Genomic DNA, 20,110 nt, shown 5'->3' with positions numbered 1-20,110 from the left:
TCGCAGCGACATGAACTCCCTGGTCAAGCGGGAGCGTACTTCTTCAGTGAAGTACTTGGAGTAGAAGACCTCCTTGAACCCATTCCACGTCAGTTTTTGCAAGTTCACTGACACTGACGCGCTTTCTCACCAAATCCTGGCGTCTTCAGTCAACAAGAAGGTGGCACATCTGACTCTGTCTGCATCCTGGAGCTCCATAAATTAAAAGAATACCTCGATGGACTTAATCCATCCTTCCGCTATCATCGGGTCAATAGTCCCAGAGAACTCCTTCGGATACAACCTCCTAAACATCTCGTAAACTGCCTTAGGTCTGGGCCTCGTCCCTGTATCAACGGTAGCTTGGTTTTCCTTAAACTGTGAGAAGAACTGAGTCATTCCTGCAAGCATTTAGGCCTGAATATCTGGGGGTGGACGAGGAAAAGTGACCCTCTCCCCATCCTGGGCTTCCCTATTCTCATCGCCTGCTTCACGCACAACCCTACGTCTGGGAGGCATATTGTTCCAATATTTACCCAACACGTAAACCCAACATGCATGAACATAATACTAATATCATAATATGCACGTAAATCGAGCTTAAAACATGTACATGATGAAATCATGACTTAATGCTTACTACATGAAATAATTTAAAACATTAAAACTTACAGACTTGAGGTGTGACTTCGTGAGCTTCTTACAACTGGGAGTAGGCATAACCCTTTACAAGAACACCGCTACGATACCAATTGTAATGTACCGTACTTTTAAACTACTTTAAAATTTGCGGAAAAATAAAAAAAATTTTAATTAAATAGAAACCTTCAAATTGCGATAACAATAAACTGAACATTCAAAATATTAACAAATGAAGTTTGCTAAAAACACAGGTTTAAATATCGTAAACAATAACGTCAAATCAGAATATTTGAAACATTTCATAATTTATTAAAAACATGGGCGTTCCTTGGGTTTAGCCTCTTGCTCAGTCCAAGCCGGCTCATTGTTCCCCACCCCTCGCCTCCTCAAAGTCATCCTCACCTGCATCGATCAAATCTAGTGAGTCTAAAGACTCAACATGTATAAACTGGAGATATCAAGTACTACATAATAAAACCACATGCATCTTTAAAGTAAGGCTTACATACTTGAAACTTGAATGTAATAGCACAAACATACTTGAAACTTGAACGTAGTAGCATAAGCGTAGACGTGCCATCATCATAAAACTTTTCTTAAACATACTTGCATCATACATACTTGAGCATACATAACATCATTTTACGTAGAGATATGTTTCAAACAAAGTGACCCATACATAAATGCGCCTGATCAAACTAAACCACAATACTGGGCTAACAGGGAAAATCCACTGCCACATACATGAGATCCCCGGTCATGCTTTATCGGGTGGATTAGTCCCTGGTCATGCTTTACTGCTTTCCAATCCAGATCTAAACCCGGTCATGATTTGTCGGGGTGGAGAGGTCCTCGGCAACGTTCACCGACTTCCAAACCGGTTCATTGTTGGAGATGTCCTTGGACACGTTCTCCGGCTTCCAAACCCGTTCATAATTGGTTACAAGACATTTAGCATACCTCAAAAATTTAAAATATTTTCTTTTGCACGTCTAACATACTTACTTGGCGTTGATGAATTCGTTGGATCTCGCTTGGGGTCACTGCTGCACATACTAACATGAGTTCAAACGCTAATCTTTCATAACTTAGACGTATTAGTCATTCTCACACCGAAAATGACAAATTTCCTTATGACGTTATAAATCTCTTGGGACTTGACCTCGTTTAATCATCGTACTAAATCATGACATCAAACCCCAAAAAAATCCATAAAAAAATATAAATTTTTTTAATTTTTTTTATAAGAGTACACGAACCCCTTGTAAGGGTCCGGGTAGATGCTGGAATTTCGCATTTTGAAGGAAACAAGGGCACGAACCCCGTGTAAGGGTCCGGCAAAGGGTCCGTGTAGGCTCTGAAAACGTGAACTAACGGAAATCACTACACTTATGGCTTAATCCTCCCAACTTAATCATACGGACCGGAACCTACACCTCGAGACTCATCTTAGGTACTATGGCATTGACTCAAACCCGTATAAACATCCCAAACGATGACGCACACCAAACAACGCAACACAACCCGTAAACATACTTAAACGCAGTAGCGATCACCTGTCGATACCCAATGAAGCCTAAAACAATATGTAATGCCCGAGATTGTAGGTTGATAAAATGAAATTATGAAGTGTTGCATGGAAGAGGCACCGCACCGTGCCTAGATTTCTACCGCACCCGCGGTTGTGGCTCATGAAATGTGGAAGATCTACAGTAGCTTCACTGCACCCGCGGTCCCCGATGTAGCGCGCCCGCGGTGAAGAGGCAGTAGGATATGATGTTGGTACAGTAAGGTCACCGCACCTGCGGTCTAAAAACAGCGCACCTGCGGTCGATTATTCTGAATTTATGAATGTGGTGCCGTGGGGTGAGCGCACCCGCGGTGAGAGAATGAGCGCACCCGCGGTGAGAGAATGAGCGCACCCGCGGTCGCCGTTTCTGAATTCTTGGGATGATCCGCGTGAGCTCAGCGCACCCGCGATAAGAAGTGAGCGCACCTGCGGTCTTGCGTGTTGAACAAAGAATGAAACATGTGTCCCTTCTCATGCATACTTAATGTGTTGTCTCTCATTCCTTACCCTTTCCAGCAGGCAGACCGAGAGAGATTATCTTGGCAAGTTCATGATTCCTTGCATCTTAGAAATTAGATTGTGCAACATTCAACCAACCGAATTTAATTCCGAGTTCAGATTTGTGTTCCTTGCATAATAAGCTTCAAAAGGATGTAAGTATTATTCATTTCCAGCATGTTTTGGGATTTATATGTTGGAGGAATTGTAATTTTATTAGAGATTTAGGTTCTTGAGTAGCTAGAGATCATAACGCCGTAAATGGATCGATTATCGGATGTCGTATGCAATTTGTATGATTTTCCAGCATATATTGAGTTGAGATGGTGCAGAATTCAGTCTTGTGGATTGATATTGATAAGAATTATGAGTATTGTTACTGAGTATTGATATTTGAGTTGATCGGTACCGAAAGATTACGTCGTTATGCTGTCGAAAGTTATTGAAATTGCATATTGATCTATTTGCATATCCTACTTGGAGTTGAAGATTGATATGGTGCATTTATAAATTTTATTCAGATGAGGATTGAAAGATTTTATATCCCGACTTCGAGACTTCGATTGATTCCAACGAAAAGAAAGGTATAATTCATGTGAATTCGGGAAGATACAACTCGAATTAGATTTGATTTGAGTTTCCCAAAATCACATACTAGATTATTGTTTATATCTTGTTATGTTTATGCCTTGTTTATAGATTTATATTCAAGCATTTAAGATAGGAGAGTCATTGGCAGATTTGCCAAATTTCTAGATGTTCGGTGTTATCGACGGATAGGAACAGATTTACTCCGATTGTAGACATTCGATACATACAGGACCGAAGTCTAGGAATAAGACGTACCGTCACCCCGATTGGGAGGGTAGGTGGCAGACTGTGACGTCTTATTCACACCGGGATCACTAGAGTTAGAGTTGAGTCGAGTCAAAATATGAGTTGATTTCAGTTGAATGCTTATATTAATTTTGTTTCATAGATTGTGGAACATATGGTTATTGCTTTTATTCATGATAGTATGCTTCATTATTATGTTGTGTATATGCATATATACCATGTTTTATACTGGGATTTGTTCTCACCGGAGTTTCCGGCTGTTGTTGTGTCTGTATGTGTGCATAACGACAGGTGGGACAGGATCTGGGTCGCGACAGAAATGAGAGATCGAGATAGCGTGGAGATTACGGCCAAGAAGAAGGACTAGTGATGTAATACTAGACATGTATTAGATCCTAAACACTAGTAGAATACTTGTAGTTGAACATGTGAATGTTATTTGGAGTTCAATAATATGACAACATTGTGTATGGTGTATGATTTATATACATAAGTTTATAATGTTTAAAATAAATTTTTTTATGACCCACATTTTCTAGCAAAGATCCAATTAATCCCAAAAATGAATTGAGTTAGAGCCCGGGTCCCCACACAATAAAACTTCAAGAACACATCAAAAACACCTATTCAAAAAATTACAGTTTGAGCAATCTCACGAAAACGATCATAACTCACTCGTCTTGTATCCAAATATTTCGGATTTACTGTCAAAACGAAGGTATCAAAAAGTTCTACGTTTTATATGTTGAAAGAGTTTCAAGATAAGCGACCAAAAATTCGCAGCACACGAAAAGAATGCAGAATTCGAGTTTTAGATCCAAAAATCATTTCAAAACCGATCAAACTTATTTTTGCTCAAACTTTTGCATAACATACACATGTTTTTCATACAATAAACATCAAAATTATTACTATGATAAGATCGATGCAAAAACGAAAGAATATACATGCCTTTTGATATTTAACGTTACAGAAACGACGACACTGAAACGGGAAAGATGCGAGGGTTGATCCGGGACGAACGTGACACGATTTTTCTTGAAGAAAATTGACGAAAACTTGTTGGAAAACTGAAGGGAAAGGGGGCGGCTGCTCTTGCTTTCAAGAACCTTAATTTTTCTTTAAAAAAAAACTGAAGTGAAGGGTAGTGAATTGTGTGTGTGTGTGTGTGTTAAACGTAAGTGTGTGTGTGTAAATGTGGATGTGTGCTTGAATTTTGAGGTAATTAGGGAGTAAAAATTTTACTTAATTAACTAATTAAAAATGGTAAATAAAGTCAATCCCCACTAACTTTTCTAACACTCCTTAATTCAAATTAAAATACACAATTGCTAAACTTTAAAAATTTTAAAAATCCTAAAATCTCTAATTAAATAAATTAGGATTTAAAATGCTTTAAACTTAATAAATCATTTAAAATACACCAATCCTAACTAAAAATAAAATACCATATTTTAAAATTGCCAAAAATCGTTGTCCGTCTCTTTTTCTCGATCCCGCATCGAATAATCGCCTGAAACATGAAAGTCAAGGAAACATTTTAACGTGCATCACAAAACATAAATAATTTAAAATAATACATTTAAATAAATCATGCATCTCTAAAATCATTTTAAACTTAATTAAACAATTTAACAATTTAAATAAATGCATGAGTTTTACTTGTACTGAATTTGGGCTCTATAGAAGTTGATCCAAGTAAAGTTGAGGTAGTGAGAGAGTGGCTAGTACCGAAGAGCGTTACCGAGATTCGCAATTTCTTGGGACTAGCTGGCTATTATCGCAAGTTTATTCAAGGATTCTCATCTATAGCGATACCCATGACCGCCTTGACAAAGAAGAATGTAAAGTTTGTATGAGGATCCGAGTGTCGAGACAGTTTTGATAAGTTGAAGCAAGCCTTGATTTATGCGTCAGTGTTAGCTATGCCATCGGGGCAAGGAGAGTATGTTCTTTATACCGACGCTTCTAAACTTGGTTTGGGCGCAGTTCTGATGCAAAATGACCGAGTTATAGCATATGTGTCGAGACAGTTTAAAATCCACGAGAAAAACTATCCCACTCATGATCTCGAGCTTGCAGCGGTAGTTTTTGCATTGAAGATTTGGAGACACTACCTAGATGGGGAGAAGTGCAAAATATCCACCGACCATAAAAGTTTGAAATACTTCTTCACCCAAAAGGAATAGAATATGAGACAACGACGATGACTTGAATTAGTGAAAGACTACGACTGTGAGATTAGCTATCATCCGTGAAAAGCTAATATAATGTCTACTCGTTCTAAAATTGCGGAAATATTTTTTTTTTAAAGCTCATATTTTCGAAATATCATTTAAAATAATCGTCTTTATTTTACAATAAAAATATCACAGTTTAAAATGACCAACATCAAACGTAAAGGAGTAAAAATCGTAATAGAAAAATATAACATTTTAAAAAAATGATCTTAAATATTTGTCAGTAAAAATAGCGCCGTTTAAAATAACCCAACTTTTCTAAAATCATACGTAAACATAAACATATAAAATTCTTAAAATCATCAACGTATAAAATATTCATCTCCTCTCAATCTCATAAATCGTAATGCGGAAAACATGTGGTCCTCGGGTCGTGTCACCTTACCAGGTCTGCCTACTCAGAGTTCGGAACCTCCAGTCTCCTCATCATTAAGCTCACCTACATCACACACGCCTAGTGAATCTAAAGACTCAACACACCTGCACCGTTAATAACAAGTACATAGCACATAACAGTGAAAAATATCATACTCAACATATCTTTCATGAACTTAAAAGCATAACCTAAACGTGTTGTGTAAAATCATGTTATGTCAAAGCATGTCATCTCATATCGTCATATACGTAAACATATCTTTCATGAACTTTAAAAGCATAACGTAAACGTGTCATATGAAATCATGGCGTGTCAAAACATTTCATCGTTAATCATCGTTCATCATTCATCATTCATCGTTCATCGTTCATCATTCATCGTTCATCGTTCATCATTCATCGTTCATCATTCATCATTGGTGAATTCAGTTCATTAGAGGTGACTATCGTACATCATCATTTACGATGGATCCATCATACATAAAACCGCGGTACCCGGCGGCTGTCAAACATCAGTGACAGGATCACCCATCCACTGTATCTAGGCCTCACCATCAGCATTTACATATACGTCTTAACCATTTACATATACTTCGATAGCCACAACTAATTCCCATCATTCAAAACATTATCATTTTCGTCACTTATAAAAATCTTGAATAAATGCATTTTTTCTTAAATCCAAGCATACGACGTATATCTTCATAAAATCTTAAAATCGTGATCATGATGCATGAACATTTAAAATATCATACATTTGTGCTCAGGGCGCTGCCAGGACCAAATCTCACCCCGGGTGCAAAATGACCATTTTGCCCCTGGAAATCCAAAAATTACCGTTTTGTCCATAAACGTAAAATTTCACGTTTTTGACATTTTCTTAATTCCATTGACTCTAACATGTCCCAAATAATTATTTAAGCCTATATGAATTTTCTAATATTTTTATTTGGCTTAATCGATGAGTTTTAAATTAATCTTTAACTATAAAATATTAATGCGTTTTAATCCCGAATTAAACCAAACCTTAGCATAAAATTCCCAAATTAAAAACTTCGACTTTTAATAATTATTTGAGCTTAAATATAATTTTCCATAATTTTATTAAGCTTAAATCTAGGCGTTTTAATAAATTCTTTACTTAAAGTTTCGTACGGCGATTAAATCCCGGATAAATCCAAAACTCACCATTTTGATCCGAAACTTACCAAACTCTTAAAAATGTCCCAAAACATATTTAAAAGCTTTCCTAGACGTAGACTCGAGCCCAAATTCAAATTTAATCGATCTCTTTTAAAACTTGGACCAGAGCCCCGGTTTTAACCCGAATCGACTCGAAACTCACCCGAAAATATCCCAACTTAAACCATAATTTAACAACTCATCCTAAACCATTTGCTACATCCTAAACCATAATTTAAAAACTCATCCTAAGCAGCGCGCCCGCGCCAGATGTGGCGCCACCGCGTGCCCCGCGCTGGCCGGGTGCAAAACCTTGCGCGCGGCTGCGCGAGTTCACGCGCCACCGCCCGCACTGCCGTGTCAAACTTGCTAGACAACTTTCTTTATGACTTTTTACAATGCTTTTTATGGTTTTTGTTGATTAATTAAGCCTTGTAATAGACCATGAACAAAATACAATTCAGATTGATATCAAATATATTGAGGATTTCTTTCAAATTTGCAAGGCATTTTTGCTTTGTTCTTCACAAAATCAAACTTATCAAAGATTGCATCTTTGTGGCGTTTGTCGATTGTTTGTCGCACGGATTGTCAAAACAAGTTCTTTGAAGGTTCGTATGAAATTAGATTGTTATTATCGTTGAAATTTGTTGCTAAGTGTTAATCGCTTAGAGGTGAATATCACAAATCGTTGCTTGTTTCAAAAGATCGGGACAACCTAATCGATCCTTGTTCGTTATTGAATTGAGAGCGCGATTCTAATTAATCGTGTTTGCTTCTCATTCGTACGTGGATTCGTATCAAAACGTCAAACGTTGGCAGCCCCTTTGCACATCATGGAGCAAAACATGAGTAGCAATCAAAAGAATGCAAGAACATATGTAGGAACCGAAAACTCTTCGTGTACTAAGCTATATTGGAATTCCCATGCATGAACACAAACATCAGCGTAATAAAACATGTATGATGCGAGAAAAAAATGATACAAAGCATGCATGTGTTTGAACAAAAACCGAGGAATCTCAATGATATGCTTTGGATCGTGAATTCCACAAACAAATAAACATAATACAGCATGTATATAACGTGTATGATGCAGCAATAAAAGTACATGGCGTGCCTGGATGATTTGATGAACAAGAACGAGAAGAGGAGACGTCGGATGAATTTCTCCTTGCAAGAAAAGAGAAAACCAAAGCTTTCTTGATGAAAGCTCTGAAAACCGAGATGCTCAACAGCTGGGGTACGCTGAAAATGGAGAGAAGAGTGATAATTGGAGGGAAGTGTCGGTTGCTTCCATTTATTAGGTGTAGGGTAGTTTTAGGTTTATTTTAAGTATAGTTTAGGTTAATTAAATTGTAAACTAATGGGCCTAAATTAAAATAAAAAGGGTTTTAAGCCCAATAAGATTAAAAGTAGGCTCATTAAATCCAAACACACTCCCAAAAAATATTTCACGTTGGTAAGATTTTGAAAATATTAGCCGAACCCTCAAAAAGTTCCCCGATTCGTTAAAATTTGCGTACCGGGTAAAAATAAAATCATGGGGGTAAAAATACCCAATAAATCCCATTTTTGCAAAACACACTTAAAAACACATTAAATTAATTAATAAAAATTAAACTTGTAATAAAATAATTTTCCTGATAATTGTCTGGTCCCCGTTCCTCGTTTGAGCGCGAAATGCTACTAAAAAAAATCAAATATATGAACTTATAAAATGTATGACATAAATTATACCATGCATGAATTATGCATAAAATGCATAAAAATAACTAAACACAAATTAATAAAATAAACATGCATTTTTATGCTTTAAAAGAATTTAATAAAATACCAAAGAAATTATTAATTTGCATGCATGTGGTTTACGTGGACTTTTCGATTTTCGGGACGTTACAATCTCCCCCCCTTAAATTGAATTTCGTCCCCGAAATTCGCTTATCCTTGATAATCACAAAATTTAGTCTTAGTTCTAGTATCCCAATGGTGCACGCTTCCGCGGCGATATTCTGATAAAATAATAAATCTTAAGATGTCCTTATGTCTCCTTGATCCTAATTATTTTGCCTGTAAAAGTCCTCGTTCGTGAATCATAACTTAAGACGATTTATAGTGACTTAGTTTTATTCTACTATATCCTCGAATTTTGATTTTGATTTTTTTTTTCGAAATTCCCAATATTAGAAATGACGGTCCAAACTTATCGCATTTTACTTTCCTCATAATATACCCAAGATGTTTATTGATATATTATATTCCAATATTGAAATCTTAACAACATCCTTTCTTAAATTTATTGAACTCAAGATATGTTAAAGCTTCAAATCCAAGCATTGGCATTCATGCAGTTTGACTTAGGAGATCTTAGCACCAAAATTTTCTAATCGACTTCTATCATGAGTAAAACACTTAAAAGTTAAACCTTATCTCAACCCCATAATAATATTAGACTAAGATCCTTGAATCGAATCTTTATCTTACTGCACCAAACCTACATAACATAACTATTTAAAAGTAAATCCCAATATAACGCTGTTGCAAATCTTAAGTTCGAGTAGTGTTAATCCATAAAACCCAAAATATACGATACCGATCTTCTACCTAAATAATAAAATCATTCTAGCACCAATTACATACTTAAACTATTTTCTTTCTAATTACAATAAAGTTGAGACCTAAGACCATTGGACTTTCCTCATTGAATCGAATGTCTCATACTTACGTATTCTCAATACTTAATTAATATTAGCATATAAAACTTACTAAGTTATCCCATGTTAATGTTGGACTAACTCTAATAACTCAACTTTACTTATAACCCATAGAATTCTAGAATTTTCATATCAAGGTTTTAGATTTCTTACTCGGTAAAAATCTTAATATTCGTTCATTGGCAACCTATGTTGAACACAACTAATTCTCTTTTGTTTTTATTTCACCCAAAATTTTTGTATAAACACTTATCTCATAAACTTGAAATTCAAGCTTACTCAAACCAAATAATAATAGATAGTATAACTCCAACACACATATCCGCTTAGTTCCAAGTTTCTTAATGACTTCAAAAAAATAAAAATAAAAATAAAAATAAAATTCTCAAAACCATGTGTCTAGCTCAACCCTTACATGCGTCTAGCAAATACACTAACCATAAATCATGCCCAACTTTCTAAAAAAATATAACCATAGTGAATATATAATTTTTAACTCCTAAGATCATGATTAACACTTATGCTACATCAAATCTTAAGTTCCCAAAAATAAGTTAACTTAATGTTTAATCTTGTAACTTGACCAATTGATCAATTTTATCTTGAATTGTAACCACTCTAAATTCTTAAATTTGCCACAACATTATTTCACTAACACTTAAATTTTCAAGCTCAATATTGAATCATCCTACAATGCCCTTGATTGTCATTCCTTATTACATTATAACTCAGATATAACCAAGTTCTAATTATCTCTTTAAGCTCAAATCACCAAAAAGTCTTATAATTTAAACAATTCAATTCTCACTTACTGCTAAACAAATCCCAAAATTTCTTAAAAATTGCAAAATTAGTTCTAAATTTCCTCAAATATTATCCGAATTTGTCCTTAATCTCGAGAATCCAACAATTACCCATAAGTTCTTGGCATTCCTAATCCCATTTTATAGGTTTCTCGTAACATAATGTTCAATAATCTTAAGATTATTAGACCCAAGATCAATTCTCACAACCTCGAAAATTACTGATTTTACCCAAGTGTTTCTCAAAAGTTCGAATTTAATCCTCAAAATTTCAAATTTTGCAATTTGGTCCTTAAAATTCTCGAAGATTACAATTTTGACCCTATAAATCCTCGAAGTTTGCATTTTTTTCCATAAAATTTTCGTTTTGGCCTTATTAAACCTTAAAATTTAATCCCAAACTTTGGTAAATTCGAAAAATTTCCTTAGATTTTTATTGTTGCACTTAGATAGGACCTTAAATTATGGGTTAATACAGTTAGATCCTTAAAATTCTCAATCCATGCAATTCAATCTTTAGGTCCCACTAGGTAGAGCATTCATCCTAAATAAATTCTACGTTTTTATGCTTTCAAAGATCGTCGTAATTTTCGAATCATTAATCCTTACATGGAATCCTCAAAAATTAATTCAACTAAAAACCACAAACTATCAGTAATTTCTTAGAATTCTACAAGTCCTAAAAGCATTCATAATTTTCAAGATTAACTTATTACCCCAAAAAGTAGAACATAAGTACTTCTAACCTAAAAATCAATATAATCAAATCATTATCAACTTCTCCTAAATTCCAATATTCGAATTCTTATACACGTCCAATTCCAAACGTAACCAACATGCAATTTAATCTAGTTTTTTTTTTTAAAACAGTAAATACTTAAATCACAAAAGCAGTTAAACATATACCGTAGATCATGATAAAGCTTAAATCATGTTAACATGCAGGTGATATGAGTAAATCATTTAAAACATTTAAAATCATAAAAGCTTACAGACTTGAGGCTTGAAGACTGAGCTGCAGAAGCTGGCGGTGGCACAACCCTATACAGGACCCTTGCTCTGATACCAACTATAATGTCTACTCGTTTTAGAAGTGCGGAAATATATATATATTTTTTTAAAACTCACATTTTCGAAATATCATTTAAAATAATCGTCTTTATTTTACAATAAAAATGTCACAATTTAAAATGACCAACATCAAACGTAAACCTAAAGGAGTAAAAATCGTAATAGAAAAATATAACATTTTTAAAAAAAAATGATCTTAAATATTTGTCAGTAAAAATCGCGCCGTTTAAAATAACCCAACTTGTCTAAAATCATACGTAAACAGAAACGTATAAAATTTTTAAAATCATCAATGTATGAAAATATTCATCTCCTCTCAATCTCATAAATCGTAATGCGGAAAACATGTGGTCCTCGGGTCGTGTCACCTTACCGGATCTGCCTACTAAGAGTTCGGCACCTCCAGTCTCCTCATCATTAAGCTCACCTACATCACACACGTCTAGTGAGTCTAAAGACTCAACACACCTGCATCTTTAATAACAAGTACATGAACCTAGCACACAACAGTGAAAAATATCATACTCAACATATCTTTCATTAACTTAAAAGCATAATATAAACGTGTTGTGTAAAATCATGTCATGTCAAAGCATGTCATCTCATATCGTCATATACGTAAATATATCTTTCATGAACTTTAAAAACATAACATAAACGTGTCATATGAAATCATGGCGTGTCAAAACATTTCATCGTTAATCATCGTTCATCATTCATCATTCATCATTCATCGTTCATCATTCATCATTCATCGTTCATCATTTATCATTAGTGAATTTAGTTCATTAGAGGTGACTATCGTACATCATCATTTACGATGGATCCATCATACATAGAACCGCGGTACCCGGCAGCTGTTGGACATCAGTGAAAGGATCACCCATCCACTGTGCCTAGGCCTCATCATCAGTATTTACATATACGTCTTAACCATTTACATATACTTCGATAGCCCACAACTAATTCCCATCATTCAAAACATTATCATTTTCATCACTTATAAAAATCTTGAATAAATGCAATTTTTCTTAAATCCAAGCATGCGACGTATATCTTCATAAAATCTTAAAATCGTGATCATGATGCATGAACATTTAAAATATCATACATTTGTGCTCAGGGCACTGCCAGGACCAAAATCTCACCCCGGGTGCAAAATGACAATTTTGCCCCTGGAAATCCAAAAATTACCGTTTTGTCCATAGACGTAAAATTTCACGTTTTTGACATTTTCTTAATTCCATTGACTCTAACATGTCCCAAATAATTATTTAAGCCTACTTGAATTTTCTAATATTTTTATTTGGCATAAATCTATGACTTTTAAATTAATTTTTAACTATAACATATTAATGCGTTTTAATCCCGAATTAAACCAAACCTTAGCATAAAATTCCCAAATTAAAAACTTAGACTTCTAATAATTATTTGAGCTTAAATATAATTTTCCATAATTTTATTAAGCATAAATCTAGGCGTTTCAATTAATTCTTTACTTAAAGTTTCGTACGGCGTTTAAATCCCGGATAAATCCAAAACTCATCATTTTGATCCGAAACTTATTAAACTCTTAAAAATGTCCCAAAACATATTTAAAAGCATTCCTAGACGTAGACTCGAGCCCAAATTCAAATTTAATCGATCCGTTTTAAAACTTGGACCAGAGCCCCAGTTTTAACCCGAATCGACTCGAAACTCACCCGAAAATATCCCAACTTAAACCATAATTTAACAACTCATCCTAAACCATTTGCTACATATATCAAGTCCTCTAAGTATCGGCCAGTACCTACTCCACTACAATAACTCTCGGCCCCCTCTTCCATACTCATAACTCAACACGTCCCTACTCCTTAAATAATGCGGTCCACTCCTAACATCATTCACATGTCCATCCTTTAAGAGCCACCGTTCAGACCTTATAAACCTCTTAAACCCAGCTTAGCCGAAGCATGAAGTTGCTGAGCAACCTGCAAACCGAAAGAGATCGATCTTCTTCCAAGAATCACTACTCGAGCCCTTCAATTTTCCTAAGGAACAAGACCAGCTGTGCTTAGCCCTTTCCTAGCCCTTCCACAGACCCAAGAGGATCGGCTTCAAGGCTGGTGACAAGCCATGCACAACTAACACTCCAAAAGCTCCCGATCTAGTCCCCAAATACCCTCAAACGCTACAACTCGACCGGATCTGCTCCTCCCTAGGCTAGATCTCGACTCCTACCCGACTCCAGCACTTAGATCTCGGCTCTCTCATCCTCACCAGCCCCTAAACGTCAAACGTTGGCAGCCCCTTGCACATCATGGAGCAAAACATGAGTAGCAATCAAAAGAATGCAAGAACATATGTAGGAACCGAAAACTCTTCGTGTACTAAGCTATATTGGAATTCCCATGCATGAACACAAACATCAGCGTAATAAAACATGTATGATGCGAGCAAAAAATGATACAAAGCATGCATGTGTTTGAACAAAAACCGAGGGATCTCCATGATATGCTTTGGATCGTGAATTCCACAAACAAATAAACATAATACAGCATGTATGTAACGTGTATGATGCAGCAATAAAAGTACATGGCGTGCCTGAATGATTTGATGAACAAGAACGAGAAGAGGAGACGCCGGATGAATTTCTCCTTGCAAGAAAAGAGAAAACCGAAGCTTTCTTGATGAAAGCTCTGAAAACCGAGATGCTCAACAGCTGGGGTACGCTGAAAATGGAGAGAAGAGTGATAATTGGAGAGGAGTGTCGGTTGCTTCCGTTATTAGGTGTAGGGTAGGTTTAGGTTTATTTTAAGAATAGTTTGGGTTAATTAAATTGTAAACTAATGGGCCTAAATTAAAATAAAAAGGGTTTTAAGTCCAATAAGATTAAAAATAGGTCCATTAAATCCAAACATACTCCCGAAAAATATTTCACGTTGGAAAGATTTTGAAAATATTAGCCGAACCCCCAAAAAGTTCCCTGATTCGTTAAAATTTGCGTACCGGGTAAAAATAAAATCATGGGGGTAAAAATACCCAATAAATCCCATTTTTGCAAAACACACTTAAAAACACCTTAAATTAATTAATAAAAATTAAACTTGTAATAAAATAATTTTCCTGATAATTCTCTGGTCCCCGTTCCTCGTTCGAGCGCGAAATGCTACTAAAAAAAATCAAATACATGAACTTATAAAATGTATGGAATAAATTATACCATGCATGAATTATGCATAAAATGCATAAAAATAACTAAACACAAATTAATAAAATAAACATGCATTTTTATGCTTTAAAAGAATTTAATAAAATACCAAAGAAATTTATAATTTGCATGCATGTGGTTTACGTGGACTTTCCGATTTTCGGGACGTTACAGCTAATGTAGTGGCAGACACATTGAGTCGAAAGGCAGCAGTTATTACTCATTTATCTCTTCAAAGACCGTTGCAGTCCGAGATACAGCGTTTTGAGCTTACAGTGTATGCTAGGGGCGAGGCCCCTAATCTTGCCACCTTGACAGTTCAGTTGACTTTGAGATATAGAATCCGCGAGGGACAATCTACTGATGAACAATTGCAAAAGTGGAGATTGAGAGATGAAGCCAAGAGCCGAAATTTATATTGTGAGGTGGATGGTATAGTTCGTTATCGAGATCGTTTATGGGTTCCTAGTGACGACTCTTTGAGGGAGCTCATTATGAAGGAAGCTCATGACACACCATATTCCATTCATCCGGGAAGCACGAAGATGTACAAAGATTTGCAGTTGTTATATTGGTGGCCAGGTATGAAGAGAGATATTATACGATTTGTATCCGAGTGTTTGACAAGTCAACAAGTAAAAGCAGAGCACCAGAGGCCAGCGGGAAAGCTTAAGTCACTTCCTATTCCCGAGTGAAAATGGGAAAATATTACAATAGACTCGTTGTGGGATTGTAGAGGACTATTAAGGGATATAATGCTATATGGGTGATAGTGGATCGTCTTACAAAATCAGAACATTTTCTACCTATCAAGACGACATTCACCATGAAACAGTATGTAGAGCTATACATTCGAGAGATAATTCGCCTGCATGGGATTCTTGTATCTATTGTTTCTGATAGAGACCGAGATTTACGTCATCTTTTTGGAAAAGTTTGCATGCGGCGATGGGGACCAAATTATTATTCAGTACAACGTTCCATCCTCAAACCGATTGTCAGTCCAAAATAGTTATTTAAATTTTAGAGGATCTACTGCAAGCTTGTGTGATCGATTTCCAAGAAAGTTGGGAACCAAAATTACCTCTAGTGGAGTTCACCTACAATAATAGCTATCAATCATATATTGGGATGACTCCTTTTGATGCACTTTATGGAAGGAAATGTAGCTCTTCTATTCATTACGATGAGGTTGGCGAAAGAAGATAAATTGGCCCGGACTTGATAGAAGAGACTGCCGAGCTTGTAGTCAAAATTCGAGAGAGAATGAAGACTGGACAAAGCCCACAGAAGAGTTATGCCGACAAGAGACGAAGGGACCTAGATTTTGCAGTGGGAAACCACGTATGTGAAAATAGCACATATGAAGTGTGTTATGCGATTTGGCAAGAAAGGCAAGCTTAGTTCAAGATTTATAGGCCCGTTTGAGATTTTGGAGAGGATTGGAACATTAGCCTATAGAGTGGCATTGCCAACGATGCTTTCTGGAGTACACAATGTGTTTCATATTTCGATGCTGCGAAAATACATGTCGAACCCTTCACATTTACTAAATCATGAACCTCTACAAATAACTCCAAATATGACTTATGAAGAAATTCCTGTCCAAATATTAGGAAGGAAAGAAAGAAAACTCCGAAACAAAGTCATTACAATGGTCAAGGTCAAGTGGCTGAATCACTCGGAATAAGAAGCTACTTGGAAAACCGAGAGGGACTTTAGGAGTCGCTACCCAGAGCTATTCGGTAAGTTCAAATTTCGATGATGAAATTTGTGGGGACCCGGACGCTAATCATATTCTTAATCATCATTAGGACAATTTAATCAATTATAATAAACTGGGTCTAAATTTTTTTTTTTAAATTGCGGAACGTAATGGAATACATGCAACATATCAGTATATTAAAAGTACAAGTCTGGCACTATATACAATCATTAGAGCTAAGGTTTAATAACTACATATCTAGTAGTCCAAACCTATCTCAGATCAAAGTCCGCAGTCTCCACTCTAATCACGATCTCTCTTCATCTCCTCGACCCTGAACCTTTCCCACCTGTTGTCTGCACACATACAAACACGACAACAGCCGGATAACTCCGGTGAGAAATAAATCCCAGTATAAATCAACGAAACATGCAGTTATATCAACAATGTAAAGGCATGTAAAACATGTAACAAATATCAGTAACATGTAACAAAATCAGAACATAATCAATATAAAATCGTCAATCAGACTCGTGACTCCACGTTTCAGACTATACTCAATCCTAGTCTAGGGATCCCGGTTTCCAGACGTTGGCATTCCATATCGATCACCAGTAATAGAAGAAACTCCAATTCTATCCACATCGATATGGTATCGATCACCAGTAATAGAAGAAACTCTAATTCTATCAACATCGATATAACCAAACATCCAGTGTCTTGACCTAACCGTCACAGACTTTGGCGTTTTCACCAATTTCCTATCTTGTGACATCGTGCAATGTGCCCGTGGCGATCCCACCACTATCAGGCGCTTCTGTCACAAGATCACTCGTCGAATACATGCTTCCTATAAATCAATAGAACAAGCATATCAAATCAAATCAATAAACACAATCATAATAATAAGTATGTGATTTAGGGAAACTCAAGTATATCATACTATACTCGAGTCGATCTCCCGGTACCACATTGACTTATACCTTTCGTTTGTAGTCTCGGTCTGAAGCAATATCAGTTCTGAACTCAAGACTGTCTCTGTAAATCTGAAACGACATATCGAGAATCATAATATCAATATTTCATTCTTAGTTCAACACTGAATCTGTTTAATCTGGATTTAAGTCAAATCAACGGCATACGGCACAATCTCAGTATCCCCGTCAATACCAAATCAACAGACATCAATTACAAATCATAACTCATATCCGATACAATCTGTAATTCATTCATAATCCAAATCTGTCCGATTTCAAATCAATATAAACAGAAAATCATAACAATTCCATAATCAGTCTGTTTCTCAATCTGACTTCGATTCTACGATGTCTAACATGTCAAGAACATCATATATGAATCATATCAAATTCCTACAACATCATATTTTCAAGTGATGATAGAATTCGGTAAAACATACGTCCAGTTGTAGCTTGCGTTGATAGAAACACAGTACTAAAGTCGGATTCTAATTCGGACGGACGGATTTCTCACAAACTGAATTCTAAAATCATGAATTGGAAATCTTCTTCGAAGCTCTCGTTTTCCTCTTGTTTTTCATTATGAAGATTTGAGCAAGAAGGTTATATATATTGCATGATTTCGACTAGGTGGCTCATCCCTTGAAGCAACTCGTCTCGCGCATATGCGCGACATCACTCGGCGCATATGCGCGAGGCATTTGTTAATTTTACCCAACTCTCGGGTACCCTCGCGCATGTGAACGGATACACGTCGCGCAGATGCGCGAGGTTCTCTGGACATCTCGCGCATGTGCGCGCTCCCCGTCGTGCATATGCGCCCACTTATCTGGAGTTGACTTTAAACCCTCGCACAGCTCGCGCATATGCGCGCACACCCACCGCGCATATGCGCGAGACCCTCTGCCCGTTTCGCGCATGTGCGCGTCTCATGTCGCGCATGTGCGCGAAAGGCACTGTCCTCGCACTTACATCTTTTCATGCTGAATCAAATCGTGTCCCGATTAATCCTCTCATAATCATATCAAATTATAAATCAATAATTGCAGATTACTAGGATTAAATTCTCGGGCATTACATTTCTCCCCTCCAAAGATATGATTTCGTCCCCGAAATCACAGGCAATCAATCATATCAATAAGAAGGAATGTAATAGAAACATAATAGAAACTTACATCAGTGAAATAATGCTGGGAATTCCTGTCTCATGTTTGATTCAGTTTCCCAGGTGGCTTCTTCAATGCCATGACGAGTCCATTGAACTTTCACAAGCGGAATTGTCTTTGTTCTGAGCTGTTTTTCTTTACGATCGATAATCCGAATCGGTTTCTCGACATAACTCAATGTCTCATCCAACTCGGTCTCGTCTGGCTGCATAATATGAGATTCATCGGGGAGATACTTCCGCAGCATAGATACATGGAAGACGTTATGTATCCCTGATAATGAAGGCGGTAATGCGAGTCAATAGGCACGATCTCCTATCTTTTCGAGAATTTCATATGAACCAACGTATCGTGGAGACAACTTTCCTTTCTTGCCAAATCTGACAACTCCTCGGAAAGGTGAAATTTTCAGAAATACTTGATCTCCAGTCTCAAATACCAACGGTCGTCGTCGAACATTGACATATTTGGCTTGTCGGTCCTGAGCTACCTTCATTCTTTTCTGAATTAGTTTCACTTTTTCCGTCATATCTCTGATCATATCAGGTCCAGTCTCGGGAACCTCAGAGATATCATCCCAAAACAGAGGGGATCGACATTCCTTTCCGTACAACGCTTCAAATGGAGCCATCTCAATACTCGTCTGATAGCTATTGTTGTATGAAAACTCGCAGAGTGGCAATGTATCCTGCCAATTAGTGCTAAAGTCAAGCACTACCTCTCTCAGCATATCCTCCAATGTATGAATCGTTCGTTCTGATTGTCCGTCAGTTTGTGGATGATATGCGGTACTCAGATGTAACTTCGTACCTAGAGCCTGCTGCAAACTCTGCCAGAAGTGCGAAGTAAACCGAGGATCACGGTCTGAAACAATCGACTTCGGCACTCCGTGCAATCTAACCACTTCTCGGACATAAATATCGGCCATCTGGTCATATCTGTATGTCATTTTGTATGGAATAAAACATGCAAATTTGGTCAATCGATCAATCACGACCCAAATCGCATCACAACCTCTGGAGGATCTCGGTAATTGCGTCACAAAATCCATGGAAATGTGATCCCATTTCCATTCAGGAATGGACAAACTCTGTAACAATCCTCCTGGTTTCTTTCTTTCAGCCTTCACCTGTTGGCAATTCAGACACTTGGTTACAA

At 36.6% G+C, this 20,110-nt stretch overlaps 1 long non-coding RNA gene across 1 annotated transcript; it reads right to left on the bottom strand.

Annotated features, from left to right (window-relative positions):
• Positions 1–905: 905 nt before the first annotated feature.
• LOC142534111 (uncharacterized) lies at positions 906–6,789 on the bottom strand. The gene is made up of 3 exons (XR_012816911.1): positions 6,152–6,789; positions 4,975–5,039; positions 906–1,023 (listed from the first exon to the last, which is right to left on the bottom strand). It is a non-coding gene; the product is annotated as an uncharacterized LOC142534111 (long non-coding RNA).
• Between the last annotated feature and the right edge of the window lie 13,321 nt (positions 6,790–20,110).

This window comes from Primulina tabacum, unplaced genomic scaffold, assembly GCF_025594145.1.
Source record: "Primulina tabacum isolate GXHZ01 unplaced genomic scaffold, ASM2559414v2 Contig367, whole genome shotgun sequence".
NCBI lineage: Eukaryota > Viridiplantae > Streptophyta > Magnoliopsida > Lamiales > Gesneriaceae > Primulina > Primulina tabacum.
Note: the sequence above shows the minus strand (reverse complement) of the source record. Positions and strands in the feature narration are given on the sequence as shown.